The sequence below is a fragment of the Moschus berezovskii genome, chromosome 2 (genome assembly GCF_049115385.1).
Source record: "Moschus berezovskii isolate FMDL1 chromosome 2, NW_MosBer_1.0, whole genome shotgun sequence".
Classification (NCBI taxonomy): domain Eukaryota; kingdom Metazoa; phylum Chordata; class Mammalia; order Artiodactyla; family Moschidae; genus Moschus; species Moschus berezovskii.
In genome coordinates this window covers 78,962,587-78,986,630 of record NC_142461.1, presented here as the reverse complement: position 1 = coordinate 78,986,630, position 24,044 = coordinate 78,962,587, and the positions used below count along the sequence as shown (strand labels likewise).

Here is a 24,044-nt window from a genome sequence, read left to right as displayed (position 1 = left end):
TGTCTCCTGCATCTCCTGCATTGCAGGCGATTACTTACTGCTGAGGCACAGGGGAGACCCTCCAACACATTATTGCTTAGCTCAGAGAGTTTTGATGAGGATGCCTTCAGTGTACTGGTATTTGTTGAATGTCTGATACATCCCAGGCATTCTTCTAGGTGCTGTGTATATAAGCACTGAAAAAAACAGATAATCAACGCTCGTGCTTTTTCACAATGACTGACATATGAAAAGCATTCAGTAAACATAGGTTCTTCTCATTGTTATTTTCATTGTTATGTTCATCATCATTCTCATCAACATCAATGCAGGCCAAGTAATGTCTGGAAATACTCGGAAATATGGAATATAATAAATGTTTGAGAAACCAGTGAAACTATAAAGAGAAAAGGGCACAGAATAAGTCTATTTTTTGAAGATGAGAACTAGGAATAGAAGGTAGGAGAAGGGATATTATGGTTTTATATAAAAGTGAAAACTCATAAATTAAATAGAATGGCTGTGAGGGAATGAACTGTCACAGGTGCTATTCAGGCAGCAACATAAGGAATGTTGTATTAGGTATTTTGACTTGGCAGTGATATGATAGTCTTGGGAGTTTCTAAGATCTCTTATGGGGCTTCCCTGATGGCTCAGTGATGAAGAATCCCTCTGCCAATGCAGGAGACTTGGGTAGGATCCCTAGGTCAGGAAGGAAATGACAACCCACTCCAGTGGGGAGCAGGAAATGGCAACCCACTCCAGTATTCTTGCCTGAAAAATCCCGTGGACAGAGGAGCCTGGAAGGCTACAGTACAAAGGGTCGCAAAGAGTTGGACACCACTGAATGACTGAGCACACATGCACAGCACAAAAGATCACTTATGTGTCTAAAATGTAAGACTTTTATAAAATTTCCATAAATATAAATGATTCATCCTGCTTGGAATTTTGACTCATGTGTTCTTAGGTGAGCCACTTACCCTCTTTGGGTGTTAGTTTTGGATCTCATCTGTTAAAAGGTGAGTCCACTGACAATTACCTCTAATAAATTTTTATCTCTAAAAACACTCGTGAATGAAAACCATCTGAGAAATTTTTCCCACTTGTTTTCAGTGTTTGTTTTTCTTGGAGCGAGGAATGTGGAGAATTCTGGTATATGCATAATATATAATTCTATGATTCTTACTTTTCCATTATATGAATTATATTTGAAAGAAACTTTGTTTCACAAGCAAGCAGAGATGGCTCAGTAAATAAAAACTGTATTTCAGAGAGAACACCATGCAGCGTAGGCAAAATCACTTATTCTTTGTACTGAAACCGAAGTTATTAGAAGTGAACAAAATTACAAACAATTATTGTGAGAAAGAGCTACTGCTTGTCGATTTTAGGATTAGGATGTTGACTTTGAGGGCTGGTTCTGTGGTGCCTGGGAGTATTGAGAATAAGACAACCCTTCCTAAAAAAAGCCTCTTTTAAAAATGTATCTTTTTTTCCCCTTCAGTGTTCCATCCCCCTTCCTCTTTGCTTCTTCTCTGTGCCCTTCCTTTTTGCTCTTTCTAAATAAGTAGTTATCTGAGTATCTATTATATGCTCCTGTAAGTGATGAAGAATGGGGGCAAGGGAATAAGTATAAGACTTGGTCCCTCATTTGGAGGTATTTGTAGAGTATATAAGGAAGGAAGGAAAAAACAAAACACAATAAACGTAGGTCTTACAGTGACCTCACATTGTTTTAAGTGCCGAGGAGACAAAGATTCATGCCTTCTCATGGTGTATAGTCTGGTATTTGGCAGCCATCACTCATTTACTGCCCTCAACAACCCTGTGAGATACTTAGCATATCCTCATTTTACAGCTCTGAAGAAATCTGTCTATGTGTGTTTGAATCTAAAGCCATATTTCTCTTCACTACATTGTGCTCCCTTACAGGAACAACAGAATATAGTTGGATGTAGTGCAGTGTGGGATGGAGTTGACTGTATTTATAACATATGAGAAAAGGAAAAGATACTACAGACTGTTGGAAAGATGGGTGAGGGCTTTATGGACAGGTGGAGACTTGAGTCATTTTCTTCTTTCATTCTTCAGTGAAGTATTTATTAGGGACTTTATGCCAAGCGTAGTGCTATATCTGGCTTGGTTGTTTGTGACAGACAAATTTTAAAAAAGATTGATGCTTACAGATAAAATTATAACCAAAATTTGTAAAATATGTTATATAGGGCACGAAAGTCATCTTTCATATTTTTTATCTTCCCAGGTTCAACTGACATAAACTAATTTCACTTTCTTGAATTAAGAGAACCTCTAAGATCTTACAAAAAGTCAACCAAGATTCTTGTTTTATATTAGGTTTTCATTTAAAACAAACATTTAGCACCATGTTTCCCAAATGTAGTTGAAAAAAGTAATCACTTGGGATACTTCTTAAACTTAGAGATTCCTCTAAAATCTGGAAATCTATATTTCTAACAATGGCCCCAGTTTATTTTTTATCACCAGAAAATTTGGAAATCACAAATTTAGCCCATAGCCACTGAAATTTAGCCTTTGATTTCATAATAATCAACTCAGACTTACACAGTCCAAGTTGGTTTCGCACACAACTGCAAATGTCAGTCAGATCAATGGGCCCAATGTACTTGAAATTGGCCTAAAGTTTTGATGGGGAAAAGAGCATTCTAAACCAGAGTTAGGTGAACAAAATTTGAGGTTATTAATTTTTAACCTATTAATAAAGGGAAGAAAAACCATATCTGTGTCATTTAAAAATTCCTAACATTAAACTTTTGAGGGAAGAGAATCATATGGTGTAGGTAAAAAGATGGCAGCAGTATCATTCATTTTAGGTTTATACATGAATATTTGAAGCAAATCAGTATGATAGGAAAGATGGAATTCTGTTTTTGTTGTTGTTATTGTTGTTGTTTAGTTGCTCTGTTGTGTCTGACTCATTTGTGACTCCATGAACTGTAGCCTTCCAGGCTCCTCTGTCCATGGGATTTCCCAGACAAGAATACTGGAGTGGGTTGCCATTTCCTTCTCCAGGGGGTCTTTCTGACCCAAGGATCAAACCTGCTTCTATTTTGGCATGCAGATTCTTTACCGCTGAGCCACCAGGGAAGCCCAATCTAGTTTTTAGGAAAAGACAATTGTTTTCTTTTCAGTTTTAATAGAATTCAAGGCTGAATATCAAGGGGTGACCAAGAATTTTAGTGACAAAGTTTTTAAATCCTAGAGGAGGATTAGTAAAGAAAAAAAAAATCTGTTTATATATAAAATGCCTAGCAAATATTTCTTAAAGGTGATTATGATAAGCTTTCTCAAACCCTGAGCTTTTATTTTTTGTTTTTTTTTTCTTTTTTGATTAGGCAACTCAGGGCTGGCTTGTGGTACAGGGAAGAAAAGGTATTTTAGCATTTCAGTCCTTAGTGTTAAAGACTAATGTGATCTGTTCTGGGTATTAATCTATATGCTTAGGTTTGTGTTGGTCCTGGACTTAACTTACTGAGTGATTTTGAGAAAGTTACTTAACTGCTCTGCTTTTGATTTAATCTCTGTCAAAGAAAGGTAGCAACACATATTCTATAAATCTTGTTCAATTATTGTGAATGTTAAATGAGATAATGGGTGTTAATACAGAGAGTTACTAAACTCCACTGATGATCATAAAACCTATGTACTTTGTCTCAAATGGCTTGAAAAAGCATTACTCTGCACTGTTTAAAAGGACTATGTCGTCAGGAAACCAAAGTCAGCCAAAGGAAAGGCCCTGATAAATTTTCAAGATCCTTCTAATGCCCACATTCTCTGAGGTACAGTTATAAGTTCACATCATCACTGAAATAATTTCATCATCAGAGAATGCAAGAACAGTGGAGTGGGAACCGCTTGTAAAGCTCCTCGTTTCCTGCTGTGCTTGCTGAGCAGCTCAGGAGAGGCTGTCATGGTCTCCCACTGTCTGCTTCTCACTGGGCCTGCAACTCAGCAGCTTGTGTTCTTTCCTAATTTACATGCTGTGACTCCCTTTGAATACCAAGTGGGAAAATGCTGGCAATGCAAAGGTTAATAGAAGCGCTGACACAACCCTCAATGCAGCACCATAAACGTTATCTCTGTAATTGTAGCTAGCACTTATCTCAGTTTCTCATACTCCTCAGCCATTGAGATCTGCCTCAAGCTGAGGGTGGAAAGGGGGGTCTCTGGAGTCCTTTGAATGAGCAGGGTCTGATAGAGTTATCAGGCCTGTGCAGCTAGGATGCCTGCCGCTGTTGGATGTGTTGTCATAATCAATGTTTAGGCAAAACACCTGGACTTCTGCGAGGACCACCACGCCCCTCCCCACCTCAGCTCTGTACGGGTGCCCTGACTGGGAGGGACAGATGAAACCAAAAGGGATAAAGGTGCCAGTCCGAACTGGTCCTTAGACGCTTGACTGAATGTTTCCCATTAAGTCATTGTGTGCTCTCATTTGAATATATGTTTGTTTTCATACTTAGGGTGGCTTGGAAGCGTGCTCAACTCATCTGTAGTAACTGACTGGAGCGTTTAAAAGCCCAGGCGTGCTGATGCTTGTTGAGTGCAATTGGCCCTGCTACATAGTGACGGCTTTGGGAGGGTGGAGATGCTAATATTGCAAATCTGGGATATCAAGTTAGCTAATATAATGAGGACCCAGACTTCTTAATATCAAGATGATATTGACCGTCACCATTGTTTATCTCATTGTTAGCACTGAACTTCTGTCTAATTTGTATACCTTTATGGTGCTAGTAAAGTCATGCTCAAAATTCTCCAAGCCAGGCTTCAGCAATATGTGAACCGTGAACTTCCAGATGTTCAAACAGGTTTTAGAAAAGGCAGAAGCACCAGAGATCAAATTGCAAACATCCGCTGGATCATGGAAAAAGCAAGAGAGTTCCAGAAAAACATCAACTTCTGTTTTATTGACAACACCAAAGCCTTTGACTGTGTGGATCACAATAAACTGTGGAACATTCTGAAAGAGATGGGAACACCAGACCACCTGACCTGCCTCTTAAGAAACCTGTATGCAGGTCAGGAAGCAACAGTTAGAACTGGACATGGAACAACAGACTGGTTCCAAATAGGAAAAGGAGTATGTCAAGGTTGTATATTGTCACCTTGCTTATTTAACTTATATGCAGAATACATCATGAGGAACGCTGGGCTGGAAGAAGCACAAGCTGGAATCAAGATTGCTGGGAGAAATATCAATAACCTCAGATATGCAGATGACACCACCCTTATGGCAGAAAGTGAAGAGGAACTCAAAAGCCTCTTGATGAAAGTGAAAGAGGAGAGTGAAAAAGTTCTCTTGAAGCTCAACATTCAGAAAACAAAGATCATGGCATCTGGTCCCATCACTTCATGGGAAATGGATGGGGAAACAGTGGAAACAGTGTCAGACTTTATTTTGGGGGGCTCCAAAATCACTGTGGATGCTGAATACAGCCATGAAATTAAAAGAGGCTTACTCCTTGGAAGGAAAGTTATGACCAACCTAGATGGCATATTAAAAAGCAGAGACATTACTTTGCCAACCAAGGTCCGTCTAGTCAAGGCTATGGTTTTTCCCGTGGTCATGTATGGACGTGAGAGTTGGACTGTGAAGAAAGCTGATTGCTGAAGAATTGATGCTTTTGAACTGTGGTGCTGGAGAAGACTCTTGAGAGTCCCTTGGACTGCAAGGAGATCCAACGAGTCCATTCTAAAGGAGATTGATCCTGGGTGTTCATTGGAAGGACTGATGCTAAAACTGAAGCTCCAATACTTTGGCCACCTCTTGTGATGAGTTGACTCACTGGAAAAGACTGATGCTGGGAGGGATTGGAGGCGGGAGGAGAAGGGGATGACAGAGAATGAGATGACTGGATGGCATCACCAACTCGATGGAGGTGAGTTTGAGTGAACTCCGGGAGTTTGTGATGGACAGGGAGGCCTGGCATGCTGTGATTCATGGGGTCGCAAAGAGTCGGATACGACTGAGCAACTGAACTGACTGACTGATGGTACTAATTAGATCAAAGTTTTTTCCAGTATTCATGCATGCATGTGAGAGTTGGACCATAAAGAAAGCTGAGCACTGAAGAATTGATGCTTTTGAACTGTAGTGTTGGAGAAGACTCTTGAGAGTCCCTTGGACTGCAAGGAGGTCCAACCAGTCCATCCTAAAGGAAATCAATCCTGAATATTGATGGAAATACTGATACTGAAACTCTAATTCTTTGACCACCTATTTTGAAGAGACAATTCATTGAAAAGACCCTGATGCTGGGAAAGATTTATGGCAGGAGGAGAAGGGGACAAGAGAGGATGAAATAGTTGGATGGCATCACCGACTGCATGGATATGAGTTTGAGCAGACTCCCGGAGATCGTGAAGGATGGGGAAGCCTGGAGTGCTGCAGTCCATGGAGTCGCAAAGAGCTGGACATGACTGAGCGACTGAACAACAGATCAAAGTTGTTAGGTTAATGTGTGTAGATAGAAAGTTTGACATTGGGTTTTTTAATTTTAATCTTCATACTCTGTGTGTTTGGTTCTGGTTAAAGATTTCATGGAGTAAGTAGCATGTATGAGAAATTATGTGTCTTCCTTCCCTCCAGCGCACCCCCCTACCTCTGCCACACACATTTCTTCCTTCTTTCCTTTCTTTTTGCCAGATGACCCTACTATGCATATGCTCAGTATTTTTATCCTGATTTTGGGTAGTTCATGGAGCTAACATTTTCCAATTGAAGCTATGTTTATGGAAAGACACTTCTGAAACTTTGTATTGATTTCCAAGGCAAACCCTTTACCAACTTTTACAGAGGAATGTCTAAGGCACAGAACAGCATTGCTTTTGGCTCCTTGAGTCAACTACTGGGGAACGTTCAATTCTTTCACTCTGTTTCCCTGCAGAATCCAATATATTCAAGATCAACACATCTCTCATTTGGTCTGACTATTGATACTGTTGGTTGAATAGGTTACCCATTTTCAGTAGCATTTTGTTTGAAAGAGGGAGTATAGAGAGGGAAGAGCTGATGATGACACGACAGAATGAGTCCCTAAGCATGACAGACTTCCTGGTGGCAAGGATGCTTTCAGAGAAAGGACCCTCCATAGTAAGCATCACTCCTCTAATTCACTTTGGGACAGGGGCCCCTACTCTGGACCATGATTATAACAGTCTGAGTCATGAGGATGAGTGGGTGTATGAATGTATATGGTGTGTATACTAGGGGAAACAAAACACATGCAGAAGAAATAGCTACTGAAAATTAAAACAGCTCTATAAAACATTGTGAGGGATGACATAAAGGAAGCAGCACTGAATAGATGAATGTGCCATAGTAGACCTGGAGCTCAGCGGTAGTATTCTCACATGGCTAATAATAGCAATAATAAAAATGAGGATAAACATTTACTAAGCTTTTATTAAGTGCAGGAGCTGTCTTAAGTGCTTCAGTGAGTTATTTACATAGGTCCTTGAAGCCACTCAATTAAATAGTTACAGTTCTTATTTACATTTAGATGGTGAACTAAGGCATAGGGAACCCACATGAATTGTTTGACTAGTAAGTTTTTCAAGTTGTATCTAATCCAGCTGATTTTGATACCAAGATCTGAGTGATATTATGCTACTTCCAACAAGACGAGTTCAGAGTGTTCTTTAGTTTTTGTTCTTTTCAGAAAGTTTTATAGGTCTTTTTAAGTCAAGGAAGGAAAAAATGGCTAATTAGGGCACAAATTACATGTACTTAAACTATGAACTCTGTGAACTACTATACCTCTAAAGCATCGTTTCATAGTCAGTACCAGGTGATACAAGAGGAAAAGGTTTTCAATACCGCAAAAAAGAAGTTTTAAAGAAAGCACTGAATAAAATGACTATAAGGCTCTACTTTAAAGTCCTTGCTGACTCTTCATTTTCAGAGCAAAAATCATTACATGTATTTAACTTTAGTCAGGAAAATTATATATGTACTTCTTTGAACTTTGTATGTGAATTTATTCTTAAGGGTCTTTAAAACCTGAGATTGTGAGGCTTTTCTAGGAACTGGATTCTTTCCCTTATTGAATTTCAGTCTTGCACATGCCTGGCCTTTTGAGGGAGTGGGAGAGTGATTTTTTCAGGAATCAGTGAGCTAAAATGGACTGGAATTGGGTGAATTTAATTCAGATGACAATTATAGCTACTACTGTGGGCAAAAATCTCTTAGAAGAAATGGAGTAGCCATCATAGCCAACAAAAGAGTCTGAAATGCAGTGCTTGGGTGCAATCTCAAAAATAACAGAATGATCTCTGTTCATTTCCAAAGCAAACCATTCAGTATCACAGTAATCCAAGTCTATGCCCCAACAAGTAATGCTGAAGAAACTGAAGTTGAATGATTCTATGAAGACCTGCAAGACGTTCTAGAACTAACACCCAAAAAAAGATGTTCTTTTCATCACAGGGGACTGGAATGCAAAAGTAGGAAGTCAAGACATACCTGGAGTAACAGGCAAATTTGGCCTTGGAGTTCAAAATGAAGCAGGGCAACGGCTGACAGAGTTTCACCAAAAGAGCATACTGGTCATAGAAAACACCCTCTTCCAACAACACAAGAGAAGACTCTACATGTGGACATCACCAGATGGTCAATACTGAAATCAGATTGATTATATTCTTTGCAAACAATGGTGGAAAAGCTCTACAGTCAGCAAAAAGAAGACTGGGAGCTGACTATGACTCAGATCATGAACTCCTTATTGCCAAATTCAGACTTAAGTTGAAGAAAGTAGGGGAAACCACTAGACCACTCAGGTATGACCTAAATCAAATCCCTTATGATTATACAGTCAAAGTGACAAACAGATTCAAGGGATTATATCTGATAGACAATGTGCCTGAAGAACTATGGATGGAGGTTTGTGACATTGTAGAAGAGGCAGTGATCAAGACCATCCCCAAGGAAAAAAATTGCAAAAATACAAAATGGTTGTCTGAAGAGGTCTTCCAAATAGCTGAGAAAAGAACAGAAGCAAAAGACAAAAGAGAAAAGGAAAGATATACCCATTTGAATGCAGAGTTCCAAAGAATAGCAAGGAGAGATAAGAAAGCCTTCCTCAATGATCAATGCAAAGAAATAGAGGAAAACAATAGAATGGGAAAGACTTGAGATCTCTTCAAGAAAATTAGAGATACCAAGGGACCATTTCATGCAAAGATGTGCACAATAAACGACAGAAATGGTATGGACCTAACAGAAACAGAAGATATTAAGAAGAGGTGGCAAGAGTACACAGAAAAGCTATGCAATAAAGATCTTCATGACCCAGACAACCATGATGGAGTGATCTGTCACCTAGAACCAGACATCCTGGAATGCGAAGTCAAGTGGGCATTAGGAAGAATCACTATGAACAAAGCTAGTGGAGGTAATGGAATTCCAGTTGAGTTATTTCAAATCCTAAAAGATGATGGTATGAAAGTGCTGCACTCAATATGCCAGCAAATCTGGAAAATGCAGCAGTGGCCACATGACTAGAAGAGGTCAGTTTTCAATCCAATCTCAAAGAAAGACAATGCCAAAGAATTTCAAACTACTGCACAATTGCACTCATATCACATGCTAGCAAAGTAATGCTCAAAATTCTTCAACAGTACATGAACCATGAACTTACTGATTTTCAAGCTGGATTAAGAAAAGGCAGAGGAACCAGAGATCAAATTGCCAACATCTGCTGGATCATGGAAAAAGCAAGAGAGTTCCAGAAAAACATCAACTTCTGTTTTATTGACAACACCAAAGCCTTTGACTGTGTGGATCACAATAACTGTGGAAAATTCTTAAAGAGATGGGACTACCAGACCACCTTACCTGCCTCTTGAGAAACCTGTATGCAGGTCAAGAAGCAAAAGTTAGAACAGGACATGGAACAACAGACTGGTTCCAAATAGGGAAAGGAATATGTCAAGACTGTATATTGTCACCCTGCTTATTTAACTTATATGCAGAATTCAGTTCAGTTCAGTTCAATTCAGTCGCTAAGTTGTGTCCGACTCTCTAGCCACAGCACGCCAGGCCTCCCTGTCCATCACCAACTCCCAGAGTTCACTCAAACTCACCTCCATCGAGTCGGTGATGCCATCCAGCCATCTCATTCTCTGTCGTCCCCTTCTCCTCCTGCCCCCAATCCCTCCAAGCATCAGAGTCTTTTCCACTGAGTCCACTCTTCACATGAGGTGGCCAAAGTATTGGAGTTTCAGCTTCAACATCAGTCCTTCCAATGAACACCCAGGACTGATCTCCTTTAGAAGGGACTGGTTGGATCTCCTTGCAGTCCAAGGGACTGTCAAGAGTCTTCTCCAACACCACAGTTCAAAAGCATCAATTCTTCGGCAGTCAGCTTTCTTCACAGTCCAACTCTCACATCCATACATGACCACTGGAAAAACCATAGCCTTGACTAGACAGACCTTGGTTGGCAAAGTAATGTCTCTGCTCTTTAATATGCTATCTAGATTGGTCATAACTTTCCTTCCAAGGAGTAAGCCTCTTTTAATTTCATGGCTGCAATCAGCATCTGCAGTGATTTTGGAGCCCCCAAAAATAAAGCCTGACACTGTTTCCACTGTTTCCCCATCTATTTCCCATGAAGTGATGGGACCAGATACCATGATCTTTGTTTTCTGAATGTTGAGCTTCAAGCCAACCTTTTCACTCTCTTCTTTCACTTTCATCAAGAGGCTTTTGAGTTCCTCTTTACTTTCTGCAATAAGGGTGATGTCATCTACATATCTGAGGTTATTGATATTTCTCCTGGCAATTGATTCCAGCTTGTGCTTCTTCCAGCCCAGCGTTCCTCGTGATGTACTCTGCATAGAAGTTAAATAAGCAGGGTGACAATATACAACCTTGACGTACACCTTTTCCTATTTGGAACCAGTCTGTTGTTCCACGTCCAGTTCTAACTGTTGCTTCCTGACCTGCATACAGGTTTCTCAAGAGGCAGGTCAGGTGGTCTGGGATTCCCATCTCTTTCAGAATTTTCCACAGTTTATTGTGATCCACACAGTCAAAGGCTTTGGCATAGTCAATGAAGCAGAAATAGATGTTTTTCTGGAACTCTCTTGCTTTCTCCATGATCCAGCGGATGTTTGCAATTGGATCTCTGGTGCCTCTGCCTTTTATAAAGCCAACTTGAACATCTGGAAGTTCACGGTTCACGTATTGCTGAAGCCTGGCTTGGAGAATTTTGAGCATGACTTTAGTTGCGTGTGAGATGAGTGCAATTGTGCGGGAGTTTGAGCATCTTTGGCATTGCCTTTCTTTGGGATTGGGATATGCAGAGTACATCATGTGAAGTGCCGGGCTGGATGAAGCACAAGCTGGAATCAAGATTGCCAGGAGAAATATCAATAACCTCAGATTCTGCCACCCTTATGGCAGAATCCGAGAAGAACTAAAGAGCCTCTTGATGAAAGTGAAAGAGGAGAGTGAAAAAATTGGCTTAAAACTCAAAAAACTAAAATCATGCCATCCGGTCTAATCAGTTCAGGGCAAATAGATGGGGAAACAATGGAAACAGTGACAGACTTTATTTTCTTGGGCTCCAAAATCACTGCGGATGGTGACTGCAGCCATGAAATTAAAAGACGCTTGCTCCTTGGAAGAAAATCTATGACCAACCCAGACACAATATTAAAAAGCAGAGACATTACTTTGCCAACAAATGTCTGTCCAACACAGACCAACAAATGGTTTTTCCAGTGGTCATGTATGGATGTGAGAGTTGAACCATAAGGAAAGCTGAGCACCAAAAAATTAATGCTTTTGAACTGTTGAGTTGGAGAAGACTCTTGACAGTCCCTTGGACTGCAAGGAGATCAAACCATTCAATCCAGAGGAAATCATTCCTAAATATTCATTGGAAGGACTGATGCTGAAGCTCCAATACTTTGGCCACCTGATGCAAAGAGGTGATTTGTTTGAAAAGACTCTGAACTGGGAAAGATGAAGGCAGGAGGAGAAGGGATGACAGAGGATGAGATGGTTGAATAAGATCAATGCCTCGATGGACATGAGTTTGAGCAAGCTCTGGTAGTTAGTGATGGAAAGGGAAGCCTGGCATGCTGCAGTCCATGGAGTTGCAGTCGGACATGACTGAGTGATGGAACTGAACTGAACTGCAAGTGATTTGACTCCCCAGCATGAGGAAGTGGGCTGCAGTGGGCAGACTGACATTGGATGCTGATGCCAGTCAGTTCCCAGCTCTGCCTTTCCAATATATGTGTGACCTGAGGAAATGAAGTCGTTTATATTCTCTAACACGGTTATTCTCAAACTTTAGCACACTTGTTAAAACTCAAGTGTGCTAGACCCCTCCCCAGAGTCTCAGATTTAATATGTCCAGAATGTGGCCACAAATTGTCCCACGTGATACTAACACAGCCCAGGAGCATATTTTGAGAAATGCCACAGCAATTGTCAGTTCTTTTATCTTTTTAAAAATATGATTATAGTAATAATTATTGTTAATTGCCTTTTGGCTGTGCCATGCGGCATGTGGATCTTAGTTCCCTGACAAAGGATCGAACCCATGCCCCCTGCAGTGGAAGGTCAGAGTCTTAACCACTGGAATGCCACGGAAATCCTTCAAGTGTTCTCATCTTTAAAGTGGGGACAATAGTGCCTCCCTCACTAGACTGTTGTAGGGTTTGGAGACCGAACCTTAAACTGACTATCTTACCTGTGTGTGTACACTTGAGACTGTGACCACCAGTTTTTTTTAGTGCAATTTCTTAAATCCACCACTTAATTCTATTTGGATTGTTAAGAGAGCGCTGATAATTTAAGGTCTCTGAATAGGATCACTTCGTAAAATGTTTCAGGTAACAGATTTGTGGAGTTCACTTACAAAAATTAGACTCATCTGTGGAGGAGGAGAACAGAACCAGCGATGGGTGCTTATTCAGGTTAGGGCAAAAGCTCTGGAACAAGCCTGCCTCTGCTTTGTGTAAAATTGGGGAAGGTCTCTTCTGATGTTCAGTTTGGTCTAATGACTTACTAAATCATTCACTCAGTGCTCATTGACTGTGCATTTCTCTATTGCTGTGCTGGATTCCTAAAATAAAAAGAAGAAGAAAGGTAGTATTCCAGGCCTTTAAAAACCCTTTGAATCTTTGGTTCCAGGCTAACTCCTGGGTCATCAGCCATAATTTTAGTGTATTTATTATTTTACAAATCTCACTAAATCAATCAGCTCTACACATATATTGAACAGCACTTTGTTGTCTGACCTTCGTTAGGTTTTGTGGATGGTATGAAGAAAGCACATTAAGTATCTCTGAGCTCAAAGAATTGAGAGCTTATTAACCAATGTATATTTAAATATTACACACTGCCAGCACTAAACTGAATATAGTAACTAAAAATTAATGAATGGTCAAAGAGGGAAGCCTAAGAAAAATTACCTGTGACTGAAAGTGCTTCCAACATGTGATGGGCCCCCTCCCCACTACAATTCAGAGATTTAAGATTGAGTCATTAAAACTATGATTTTTAACCTCAGTCCAAACTTGGAGGCTAACAAATCTAAAAATTACTAAGTATATGGCAAAGAGAAATCTGTTTGTTTTTTTCCCTATGAGTATTATTTTGCATTTCTACTCTTATTTTGGGGGTTCTGGAAATTCCAATTCATCAAGACATTTACTGACCATACACCTGAGACTCTAAGTTTGTTTCTTGGCTCTGAATTTTGAAAGTGACTCTACCGAAAGTTGGAGAAAAAAAATTTTTTTTGGCCACTCCATTCGGCATGTGGGATCTTGGTTCCCAGACCAGGGATTAAACTTGTGTCCACTGCATTTTGAAGCATGGAGTCTTAACCACTGGACTCCAAGGAAATTACAAGAAAGTCTTTACTTGTAAGTAGCTCTGCACATGAGAGAGAAAGAACGAGCAAAGTTTTTTGTGGAGTTTTAAGTTTGGTTATAAAATCCTCTCAGTACATCTCTGGCTATTTAATAAAATGTAGCATCCTTCATCAGAGAAGGCAATGGCACCCCACTCCAGTACTCTTGCCTGGAAAAGCCCATGGGCGGAGGAGCCTGGTAGGCTGCAGTCCATGGGGTCTCTAAGAGTCCGACACAACTGAGTGACTTCAATTTCACTTTTCACTTTCATGCATTGGAGAAGGAAATGGCAACCCACTCCAGTGTTCTTGCCTGGAGAATTAGGGACGGGGGAGCCTGGTGGGCTGCCGTCTATGGGGTCGCACAGAGTCGGACACGACTGAAGCGACTTAGCAGCAGCAGCATCCTTCATAGGTAATTATACTGTTACTGACATAAATGTGTCATTAATGTATTCATTCAGTAGATGAGTACTTAACATCTGTTATGTTTCAACAGTCATAGAAATGGTTTTGTACTGATTTTTGCACATATTCTAGTTTAATCCCACTAGAAATGAAAGGCTCACATTTTAAAATTTTCAATTTAAAAGACAAGCAAAAGACACAAAACAGATCTATCATAAATAAAACTGAATCTTATATTAAATATAAATTATAGTTAATTATAGAAATATATAATGTATGAATTATATTTATGTATATATTATGTATACATTTAATATATTTTAGATTTTAAGATTAAGAATCACTAACTTTATATAATTTAAAATAGTATATTTATATGATGGGCTTCCCAGGTGTCTCAATGGTAAAGAATTTGCCTGCCAAGCAGGAGACTCAGGTTCAAACCCTGACTGGATAAGATTCCCCTGGAGAAGGAAATGGCAGCCCACTCCAGTATTCTTGCTTGGGAAATCTCATGGATAGAGGAACCTGACAGACTACACTCCACAGGGTTGCAAAAAGAGTTGGACACAACTTGGTATTTAAACAACAATTTATATAATATGTGATTATGATTTATATATTATTTATATATAATATCTAATTTTAATTTTATGAAATTCATATATCATTATATATTAAATAATATATATGCTTTAATTATATTATTTACATTATATAATGCATATACTGTATAAATATAATTTTTAATAAAAGATAATAATATTGTATAATTACAATATAAATTAGAATTATGAATAATGTAACTATATTTATTATATAAGTTATAGTTTATATAATAAATATAAGTATGTTCATAAGTCTTCTGTTATCAATTGGATGTTGGTGTGAAAGTTTATATATAAGTTACATGTAAATTATGTAATATATATTTTGTATTTTAAGATTGAGTCATTAAATTTATGCATTTAATACACCCTTTATTAATATATAACATCTATTTATATGTGATGTTTAATTATAATCATAACATTCATGAAGAGAAGTGGAAGACAAGGGAGAAAGGGAAAGATATACCCAATTGAATTCAGAGTTCCAGAGAATAGCAAGGGGTGATAAGAAAACCTTCTTAAGTGAACAATGTAAAGAAATAGAGAAAAACAATAGAATGGGAAAGACTAGAAATCCTTCAAGAAAATAAGAGATATCAAGGGAACATGTCATACAAGAATCAGCATTATAAAGGACAGAAATATTAAGGACCTAATAGAGGCAGAAGATACTAAGAAGAGGTGGCAAAAATATACAGAACTATAGAAAAAAAATCTTAATGACTTGGATAACCACAATGGTGTGATCTGTCACCTAGAGCCAGACATCCTGGAATGTGAAGTCACGTGGGCCTTAGGAAGCATTACTATGAACAAAGCAAGTGGAGGTGATGAAATTCCAGCTGAGCTATTTCAAATCCTAAAAGATGATGCTGTTAAAGTGCTACACTCAGTATGTCAGCAAATTTTTAAAACTCAGCAGTGACCACTGGACTGGAAAAGGTCTGTTTTCATTTCATTCCTAAAGAAAGGCAAGGCCAAAGAATGTTCAAACTACCATACAATTGTGCTCATTTCACATGCTAGCAAGATAAGGTTCAACTCCTTTAAGCTAGGTTTCAACAGCAGGTGAACTGAGAAGTTCCAGATGTTCAAGCTGGATTTAGAAAAGACAGAGGAACCAGAGATCAAATTGCCAGCATCTGTTGGATTGTTGAGAAAGCAAAGAAGTTCCAGAAAAAACATTTGCTTCATTGACTATGTGAAAGCCTTTGACTGTATGGACCACAGTGAACTGTGGAAAATTCTGAAACATATGGAAATACCAGACCACCTGTCTCCTGAGAAACCTATATGCAGGTCAAGAAGCAACAGTTAGAACTGGACTTGGAACAGCAGACTGGTTAAAAATTGGGAAAGGAGTACGTCAAGGCTGTATATTGTCACCCTGCTTATTTAACTTCTATGCAGAGTACCTCATGCGAAATGCCAGGCTGGATAAACCACTAGCTGGAATCAAGATTGCCAGGAGAAATATCAACAATCTCAGAAATGCAGGTGCTGCTGCTGCTGCTAAGTCGCTTCAGTCGTGTCCGACTCTGTGCGACCCCATAGACGGCATGAAAGCACTCTAAAATGGCAGAAAGTGAAGAGGAACTAAAGAGCTGCTTGATAAGCGTGAAAGAGGAGAGTAAAAAAGCTGGCTTAAAACTCAACATTCAGAAAACTAAGATCATGCATCTGGTCCCATCACTTCATGGCAAATGGGTGGGGAAAAAGTGGAAACAGGGACAGATTTTCTTTTCCTGGGCTCTAAAATCACTACGGATGGTGACTGCAGCCGTGAAATCAAAAGACGCTTTCTCCTTGGAAGAAAAGCTACGGCAAACCTAGACAGCCTATTAAAAAACAGAGACATCACTTTGCCAACAAATGTCCGTGTAGTCAAAGCTATGGTTTTTCCAGTAGTCATGCACAGATGTGAGAGTTGGATCATGAAGAAGGCTGAGCACTGAAAATTTAATGCTTTCGAGTTGGGGTGCTGGAGAAGACTCTTGAGAGTCCCGTGGACAACAAAGAGATCAAACCAGTCAATCCTAAAGGAAATCAACCCTGAATATTCATTGAAAGAACTGATGCTGACGCTGAAGCTCCAATACTTTGGCCACATTATGCGAAGGGCCAACTCATTGGAGTAGCCCCTGATGCAGGGAAAGATTGAGGACTGAAGGAGAAGGAGGCAGCAGAGGGTGAGATGGTTGGATAGCATCATGGACTCAGTGGATATGAGTTTGAGCAAACTCTGGGAGATAGAGAAGGACAGGGGAGCCTTGGGTGCTGCAGTTCATGGGGTTGCAAAAAGTCCTAAGTGACTTAATGACTGAACAACAACATAACATTTATGTTGTAAACAAAGAATGTTTCCTGCTGTTTAAGTAAACAAAGGATGTTTTAATTATAAAATCTTTATCCCTGGAACCACCTCTAGTGGTCCACCCTGAAGGAAATTCAGAAAGGAGAAAAACAGGGTATTACCCTTAGTTAAGATGCATATCAAAGGAATGATTATAAACCCAAACTCTTGCATCTTCCCATACACGGAAAAGCACTAAAATCATTAATTTGTTGATTTAAGATGTCTGTCTTTGTGATTAGCAGTAGTATTTGAATTTAGACTATATTGTTTGTTTTTTCAGCAAAAACTCCTCTATATCCTGGCTTCTCCATTACCTCTTTGGAATAGTCCCCCGGAATTATCTGACAGGCTGCTGTTCTGGACTATAGTTCTCAATAATGCCCTGAATAAAGTATAATTCTCAATCTTCAAGGTATGCATTTGTTTTCGGTCAACAATATATAATTATTTGCATACATTACACTACTTTATATTTATATTTATGATTTGATATTGTTTATCTATGATAAATATAAATATAGTCATAAAGCTTCTGTCAGGCATTTTTTGTTGTTGTTAGAATATTCAAACTTGAATGGAGAAAACAGTGGGGGAAGAGTTGAGTGAAACTAAATTATATTCTAGACCTGACACTCTATGACGCCTTATAGCTGGTTAAAAGATTACTAGCTAATGAGGGAATATCATTTTTGATAAAGGTCTTAAAAGTCCTTCTGAGTTTGTTTAATCATCACTGCTTCATTCACACTAACTTTTTCTTTTTTTTGTTTTGTTGGTTCATTTAGGAAGCTAGAGCTTCCCTTGTGGCTCAGGTGGTAAAGAATCTTCCTGCAGTGCAGGAGACCTGGGTTCGATCCCTGGGTTGGGAAGATCCCCTGGAGAAGGGAAAGGCTACCCACTCCAGTATTCTGGCCTGGAGAATTCCATGGACTGTATAGTACAAGGGGTTATAAAAAACCAGATAGATTGAGCGAGTTTCACACTGAGCATAATGGATCAGTATGATAAATGAAGGGTTGTAGGGGAACAGGAGCATTAAGGAAAGATTGCCAATTGTAAAAAAAATTCAGACTAACCATTTGACAGTTCTGCCTGGGGCTGTTCCTGTTCTTTGTAAATAACCAATTGTGTAATAGATTACACTCTTAAACTTGAGGTCACATATTCTTTTCAAAATTTAATTAAGACTTTTTAAAAGTATCTCTGAAGATTTCACTCTAACATTTTTGGATGAATTGCCACTCAGTTAGCATTTGACTTTTTTACTTAGAACAAAAGAAAAAAATAAATCCAACTTTTCAATAGAGATTCTTAAGATTTGTTAAATTATACTTTTAAATCATGTTTTGATCAATTTTCCTTTTCATTTCATAGCAGAGTTACTTTATATGAGCTTATTTATTCATTTATGAAACAAAATGTTTATATATGAAAGTTTTGTGACTAGGAAACTTTTTAAGATCATATTCTTTCCCTGAAATATGTTAATTTTGAGCGATAAGCCCATGTTTCTTTTCAGAAAATATTATTTATTTATTTTTATTTTTAAAATTTTTATTGGAGTAGAGTTGATTTACCATGTTATGTTAGTTTCTGTTGTAAAGCAAAGTGAATCAGTTATACATATACATATATCCACTCTTTTTAAGATTGTTTCCCATATAGGTCATTACAGAGTATTGGGTAAAATTCCCTGTGCTATACAGTTGGTCCTTATTAGTTACCTATTCTATATACAGTAGCGTGTGTATGTCAGTTCCACACTCTTAATTTATCCCTTCTCCTCTTCCCCTCTAGTACCCTTAAGTTTTTCTTCTACATCGGTGACTCTGTTTTGTAAATAAGTTCATTTGCACCATTTTTTAAGATTCCACATATAAGCAATATGATATTTGTTTTTCTCTGCCTGACTTACTTCACTTACTGTGATAATCTCCAGATCCATCCATGTTGCTACAAATGGCTTTAATGGCTTTATGTCATTCTTTTTTATGATGGAGTAAGCTAACCCATCACTTCATGGGAGATAGATGGGGAAACAGTGGAAATAGTGTCAGACTTTGTTTTTTTGGGCTCCAAAATCACTGCAGATGCTGATTGCAGACATGAAATTAAAAGACGCTTACTCCTTGGAAGGAAAGTTATGACCAACCTACATAGCATATTAAAAAGCAGAAACATTACTTTGCCAACAAAGGTCCCTCAAGTCAAGGCTATGGTTTTTCCCGTGGTCATGTATGAATGTGAGATTTGGAGTGTGAAGAAAGCTGATTGCCGAAGAATTGATGCTTTTGAAATGTGGTGTTGGAGAAGACTCTTGAGAGACTTGGACTGCAAGGAGATCCAACCAGTCCATTCTAAAGGAGATCGATCCTGGGTGTTCATTGGAAGGACTGATGCTAAAGCTGAAACTCCAATACTTTGGCCACCTCATGCGAAGAGTTGGCTCACTGGAAAAGACTCTGATGCTGGGAAGGATTGGGGGCGGGAGGAGAAGGGGACGACCGAGAATGAGATGGCTGGATGGCGTCACCGACTCTGTGGACATGAGTTTGAGTGAACTCCGGGAGTTGGTGATGGACAGGGAGGCCTGGCGTGCTGTGATTCATGGGGTCACAAAGAGTCGGTCCACGACTGAGCGACTGAACTGAACTGAATATTTCATTGTATTTAAGTACTGCATCTTCTTCATCCATTCATTTATCTTGGCTATTTTAAATAGTGCTGCTATGAAATTTGGGTGCATTTTGGATTAGAGTGTTCTCTAGTATATGCCCCAAAGTAGGGTTTCTGGGTCATATGGTAGTTCTAGTTTTAGTTTTCTAAAGAACTTCCATAGTGGTTGCACCAGCTTACATTCCCATCAAGAGTATAGGAAGGTTCCCTTTTCTCTACACCCTCTCCAGCATTTGTTTGTAGACTTAAAAAAAAAATTTTTTTTTTATTGAAGTACAGTTGCTTTACAGTGTGTTAGTTTCAGGAGAATCTTTCAGTTTTTTTAAAGTATAAAAGCAGACCTCTTCATCCTGGGGTAATCTGATTAATTTAATAATCAGCAGTTAAAAGTTGATGTATAAGCAATAAATTTTGAGATGGTGTGATGATATGACTAAAAACCGAAAATAAACTGTAAAAACTGTTACAAGCAAAAGTGCAATTAGTATAGCAGCAGAATTAAGATTGACATACAGGACTTACATAGTGATCCAGTGGTTAAGAATCTGCCTGCCAATCAGGAGACAAGGGTCCCATCCCTGGTCTGGGAAGATCCCACTGCTGCAGGTCAGCTAAGCCCCTGTGCCACAACTACTGAAGCCTGTGTACCATAGAGCCTGTGTTCAACAATAAGGGAAGCCACCACAATAAGAAGCCCATGCACAATCCAACTGGAAAGTAGTCCCTGCTCACGCAACTAGAGAAAGACTTAGTGCAACAAAATAAATAAAAAAGCTATGACCAACCTAGACAGCATATTAAAAAGCAGAGATATTACTTTGCCATCAAAGGTTCATCTTGTCAAGGCTATGGTTTTTCCAGTGGTCATGTATGGATGTGAGAGTTGGACTTTCTTTATAGAAAGCTGATCACCAAAGAATTGATGCTTTTGAACTGTGGTGTTGAAGACTCTTGAGAGTCCCTTGGACTTCAAGGAGATCCAACCTGTCAATCCTAAAGGAAATCAGTCCTGAATATTCATTGGAGGGACTGATGCTGAAGCTGAAATTCCGATAGTTTGGCCACCTGATGTGAAGAGCTGACTCATTGAAAAGACCTTGATGCTGGGAAAGATTGAAAGCAGGAGGAGAAGGGGACAACAGAGGATGAGATGGTTGGATGGCATCACCAACTCGAAGGACATGAGTTTGAGTAAACTCTGGGAGTTGGTGATGAACAGGGAAGCCTGCCATATTGCAGTCCATGGAGTTGCAAAGAGTTGGACATGACTGAGTAACTGAACTGAACTGAAAACCTTAAAAACAGAATTGACATACAAAAATGGAATATATTTCATATGTATAATATGTAAATATCTAAACAGAAACAATTTGAATAAAATAGAAGACTCAAAATTAAACATAATCACAGATACACCTAGACATAAGCTCAACAAGCAATGTCTAAAACTTCCACAAGGAAAATTATGAAAGACTGCTGAAAGATTTAAAACTATACTTGAACAAACGGGAAAGATATATATTTCTGGATATCATAAAGATTTCATTTATTTCTAAATTAATTATTATATTGCTATAATATCAATACAAATGCTACTGATTTTTTCTTTCCTGATGTCAGAAAAGTTGATTTGGAGGAAAAAAGTAAGAATAGATACAAGAATCTTAAAAGAAAGAGGGTAATAAGAGCATGCTAGTCCTACATATTACGTCACACTAGAAAACTCTATAATTAAAATAGTAGCGTTACAGTGTGAGTAGAAGGAAAAAATAAACCCAAAGACAAAGGAAAATGTATTATAAAATCATCTCATAACAGTAAGGAAAAGGTGAATTTATTTAAAGAACTGCTATTAAGCGTAAGTGGATGGTAGTAGAGAAAAGAAAATTGGTCTCATTCCCCATCTTGCACATCAGGACAAATTCTACTTGTCATATGGTTAAATTAAACCACACAAATACTAGAATAAACCATGGGTGAAAACTATGGTCCGGGCATAGGAGAAATTTTCCTAACTATAACTCAAGATACAAAAGTAATATGGAAAATACTGATAATTTTACATCCTCAAGAACTGGATGTAGAACAGCAGACTGGTTCTAAATCAGGAAAGGAGTATGTCAAGGCTGTATATTATCACCCTGCTTATTTAACTTATATGCAGAGTTCAGTTCAGTTCAGTTCAGTCGCTCAGTCGTGTCCGACTCTCTGTGACCCCATGAATCACAGCACGCTAGGCCTCCCTGTCCATCACCAACTCCCGGAGTACACTCAAACTCATGTCCACAGAGTCGGTGATACCATCCAGCCATCTCATTCTCCGTCGTCCCCTTCTCCTCCCGCCGCCAACCTTTCCCAGCATCAGAGTCTTTTCCAGTGAGTCAACTCGTCGCATGAGGTGGCCAAAGTATTGGAGTTTCAGCTTTAGCATCAGTCCCTCCAATGAACATCCAGGATTGATCTCCTTTAGAATGGACTGGTTGGATCTCCTTGCAGTATAAGGGACTCTCAAGAGTCTTCTCCAACACTACAGTTCAAAAACATCGATTCTTCGGCGATCAGCTTTCTTCACAGTCCAAATCTCACATCCATACATGATGACGGGAAAAACCATTGCCTTGACTAGACGGACCTTGGTTAAATGCTGGGCTGGATGAAGCATAAGCAGGAATCAAGATTGCCCGGAGAAATATCAATAACCTCAGATATGCAGATGACACCACCCTTAATGCAGAAAGAGAACAAGAACTAAAGATCCTCTTGATGGAAGTGAAAGAGCAGAGTGAAAAAGCTGGCTTAAAACTCAACATTCAGAAAACTAAGATCATGGTATCTGGTCCCATCACTTCATGGCAAATAGATCAGGAAACAATGAAAACAGTGACAGACTTTATTCTTGGGCTCCAAAATCACTGCAGATGGTGACTGCAGCCATGAAATTAAAAGACGCTTGCTCCTTGGAAGAAAAGCTATGACCAACCTAGACAGCATATTAAAAAGCAGAGACATTACTTTGCCAACAAAGGTCCGTGTAGTCAAAGCTATGGTTTTTCCAGTAGTCATGTATGGATGTGAGAGTTGGACTTTAAAGAAAGATGAGGGCCGAAGAATTGATGCTTTTGAACTGTGGTGTTGGAGAAGATTCTTTAGAGTCCCTTGGACTGCAAGGGGATCCAACCAGTGAATCCTAAAGGAAATCAGTCCTGAATATTCATTGGAAGGACTGATGCTGAAGCTGAAACTCCAATACTTTGGCCACCTGATACGAAGAACTGACTCATTTGAGAAGACCCTGATGCTGGGAAAGACTGAAGGCAGGAGGAGAAGGGGACAACAGAGGATGAGATGGTTGGATGGCATCACTAATTCAATGAATATGAGTTTGAGCAAGCTCTGGGAATTGGTGATGGACAGGGAGGCCTGGCGTACTGCAGTCCATGGGGTTACAAAGAGTTGGACATGACTGAGCTACTGAACTGAAGACTTAGAAACAACAAATTTTTTCATTGGAAAAAACAAGTAAATAAAAAACACGAAGGGCAAAGTTAAATAACAAAATGGGAAAAACATTTGCATTTTGTATCAAAGTTTCATAATTCTAATATGTAAAAAGCTTATACATAACAGAGGAGAAAAACAACTTATAGATCCTGTAGAAAAATAAGCAAAAATTTAAATAGACAGAATAATAGAAAAGGAAATACAGTTGGCCTTAATCATTTGCAAGTTGTTCAACATTGCTGATATAGCAGAAACAGTTTAAAAAGTACACTGAAATCCCATTTCCCATGAACAGAATTGGCCAAAACCCAAAAGCTTGATAGCACCCTCTAATGACTTCATGAGGCAATCTCATACTGGTAGGAATCTAGAATGGTAAAACTTCTAGTGGAGGGTGAGTTGGCAGTATCACTTGGTTGGCACCAAATTCTTACTTTTAGGAACCTATTTTGAATAAACCACCAGGGAAAAATAGGAAGATATTTGCACACAGCTATTCATTGCAACAGAAGACTGGGGAAAAACCCAAATGCCCATCATTAGGGGACTGGTTGAATGCTATGTTACATCCACTCAATGAGATCCTGTGCAAGG

At 39.0% G+C, this 24,044-nt stretch overlaps 1 long non-coding RNA gene across 1 annotated transcript in view; it reads left to right on the top strand.

The window, feature by feature from the left end:
- The window catches only part of LOC129538060 (uncharacterized), a 29,539-nt gene extending 11,680 nt beyond the window's left edge, over positions 1-17,859 (top strand). Inside the window, exon 3 of the long non-coding RNA XR_008682154.2 lies at positions 17,554-17,859. This is a non-coding gene — a long non-coding RNA (uncharacterized LOC129538060). The remainder of the gene's footprint in view (positions 1-17,553) is intronic.
- The last annotated feature ends 6,185 nt before the right edge of the window (positions 17,860-24,044 follow it).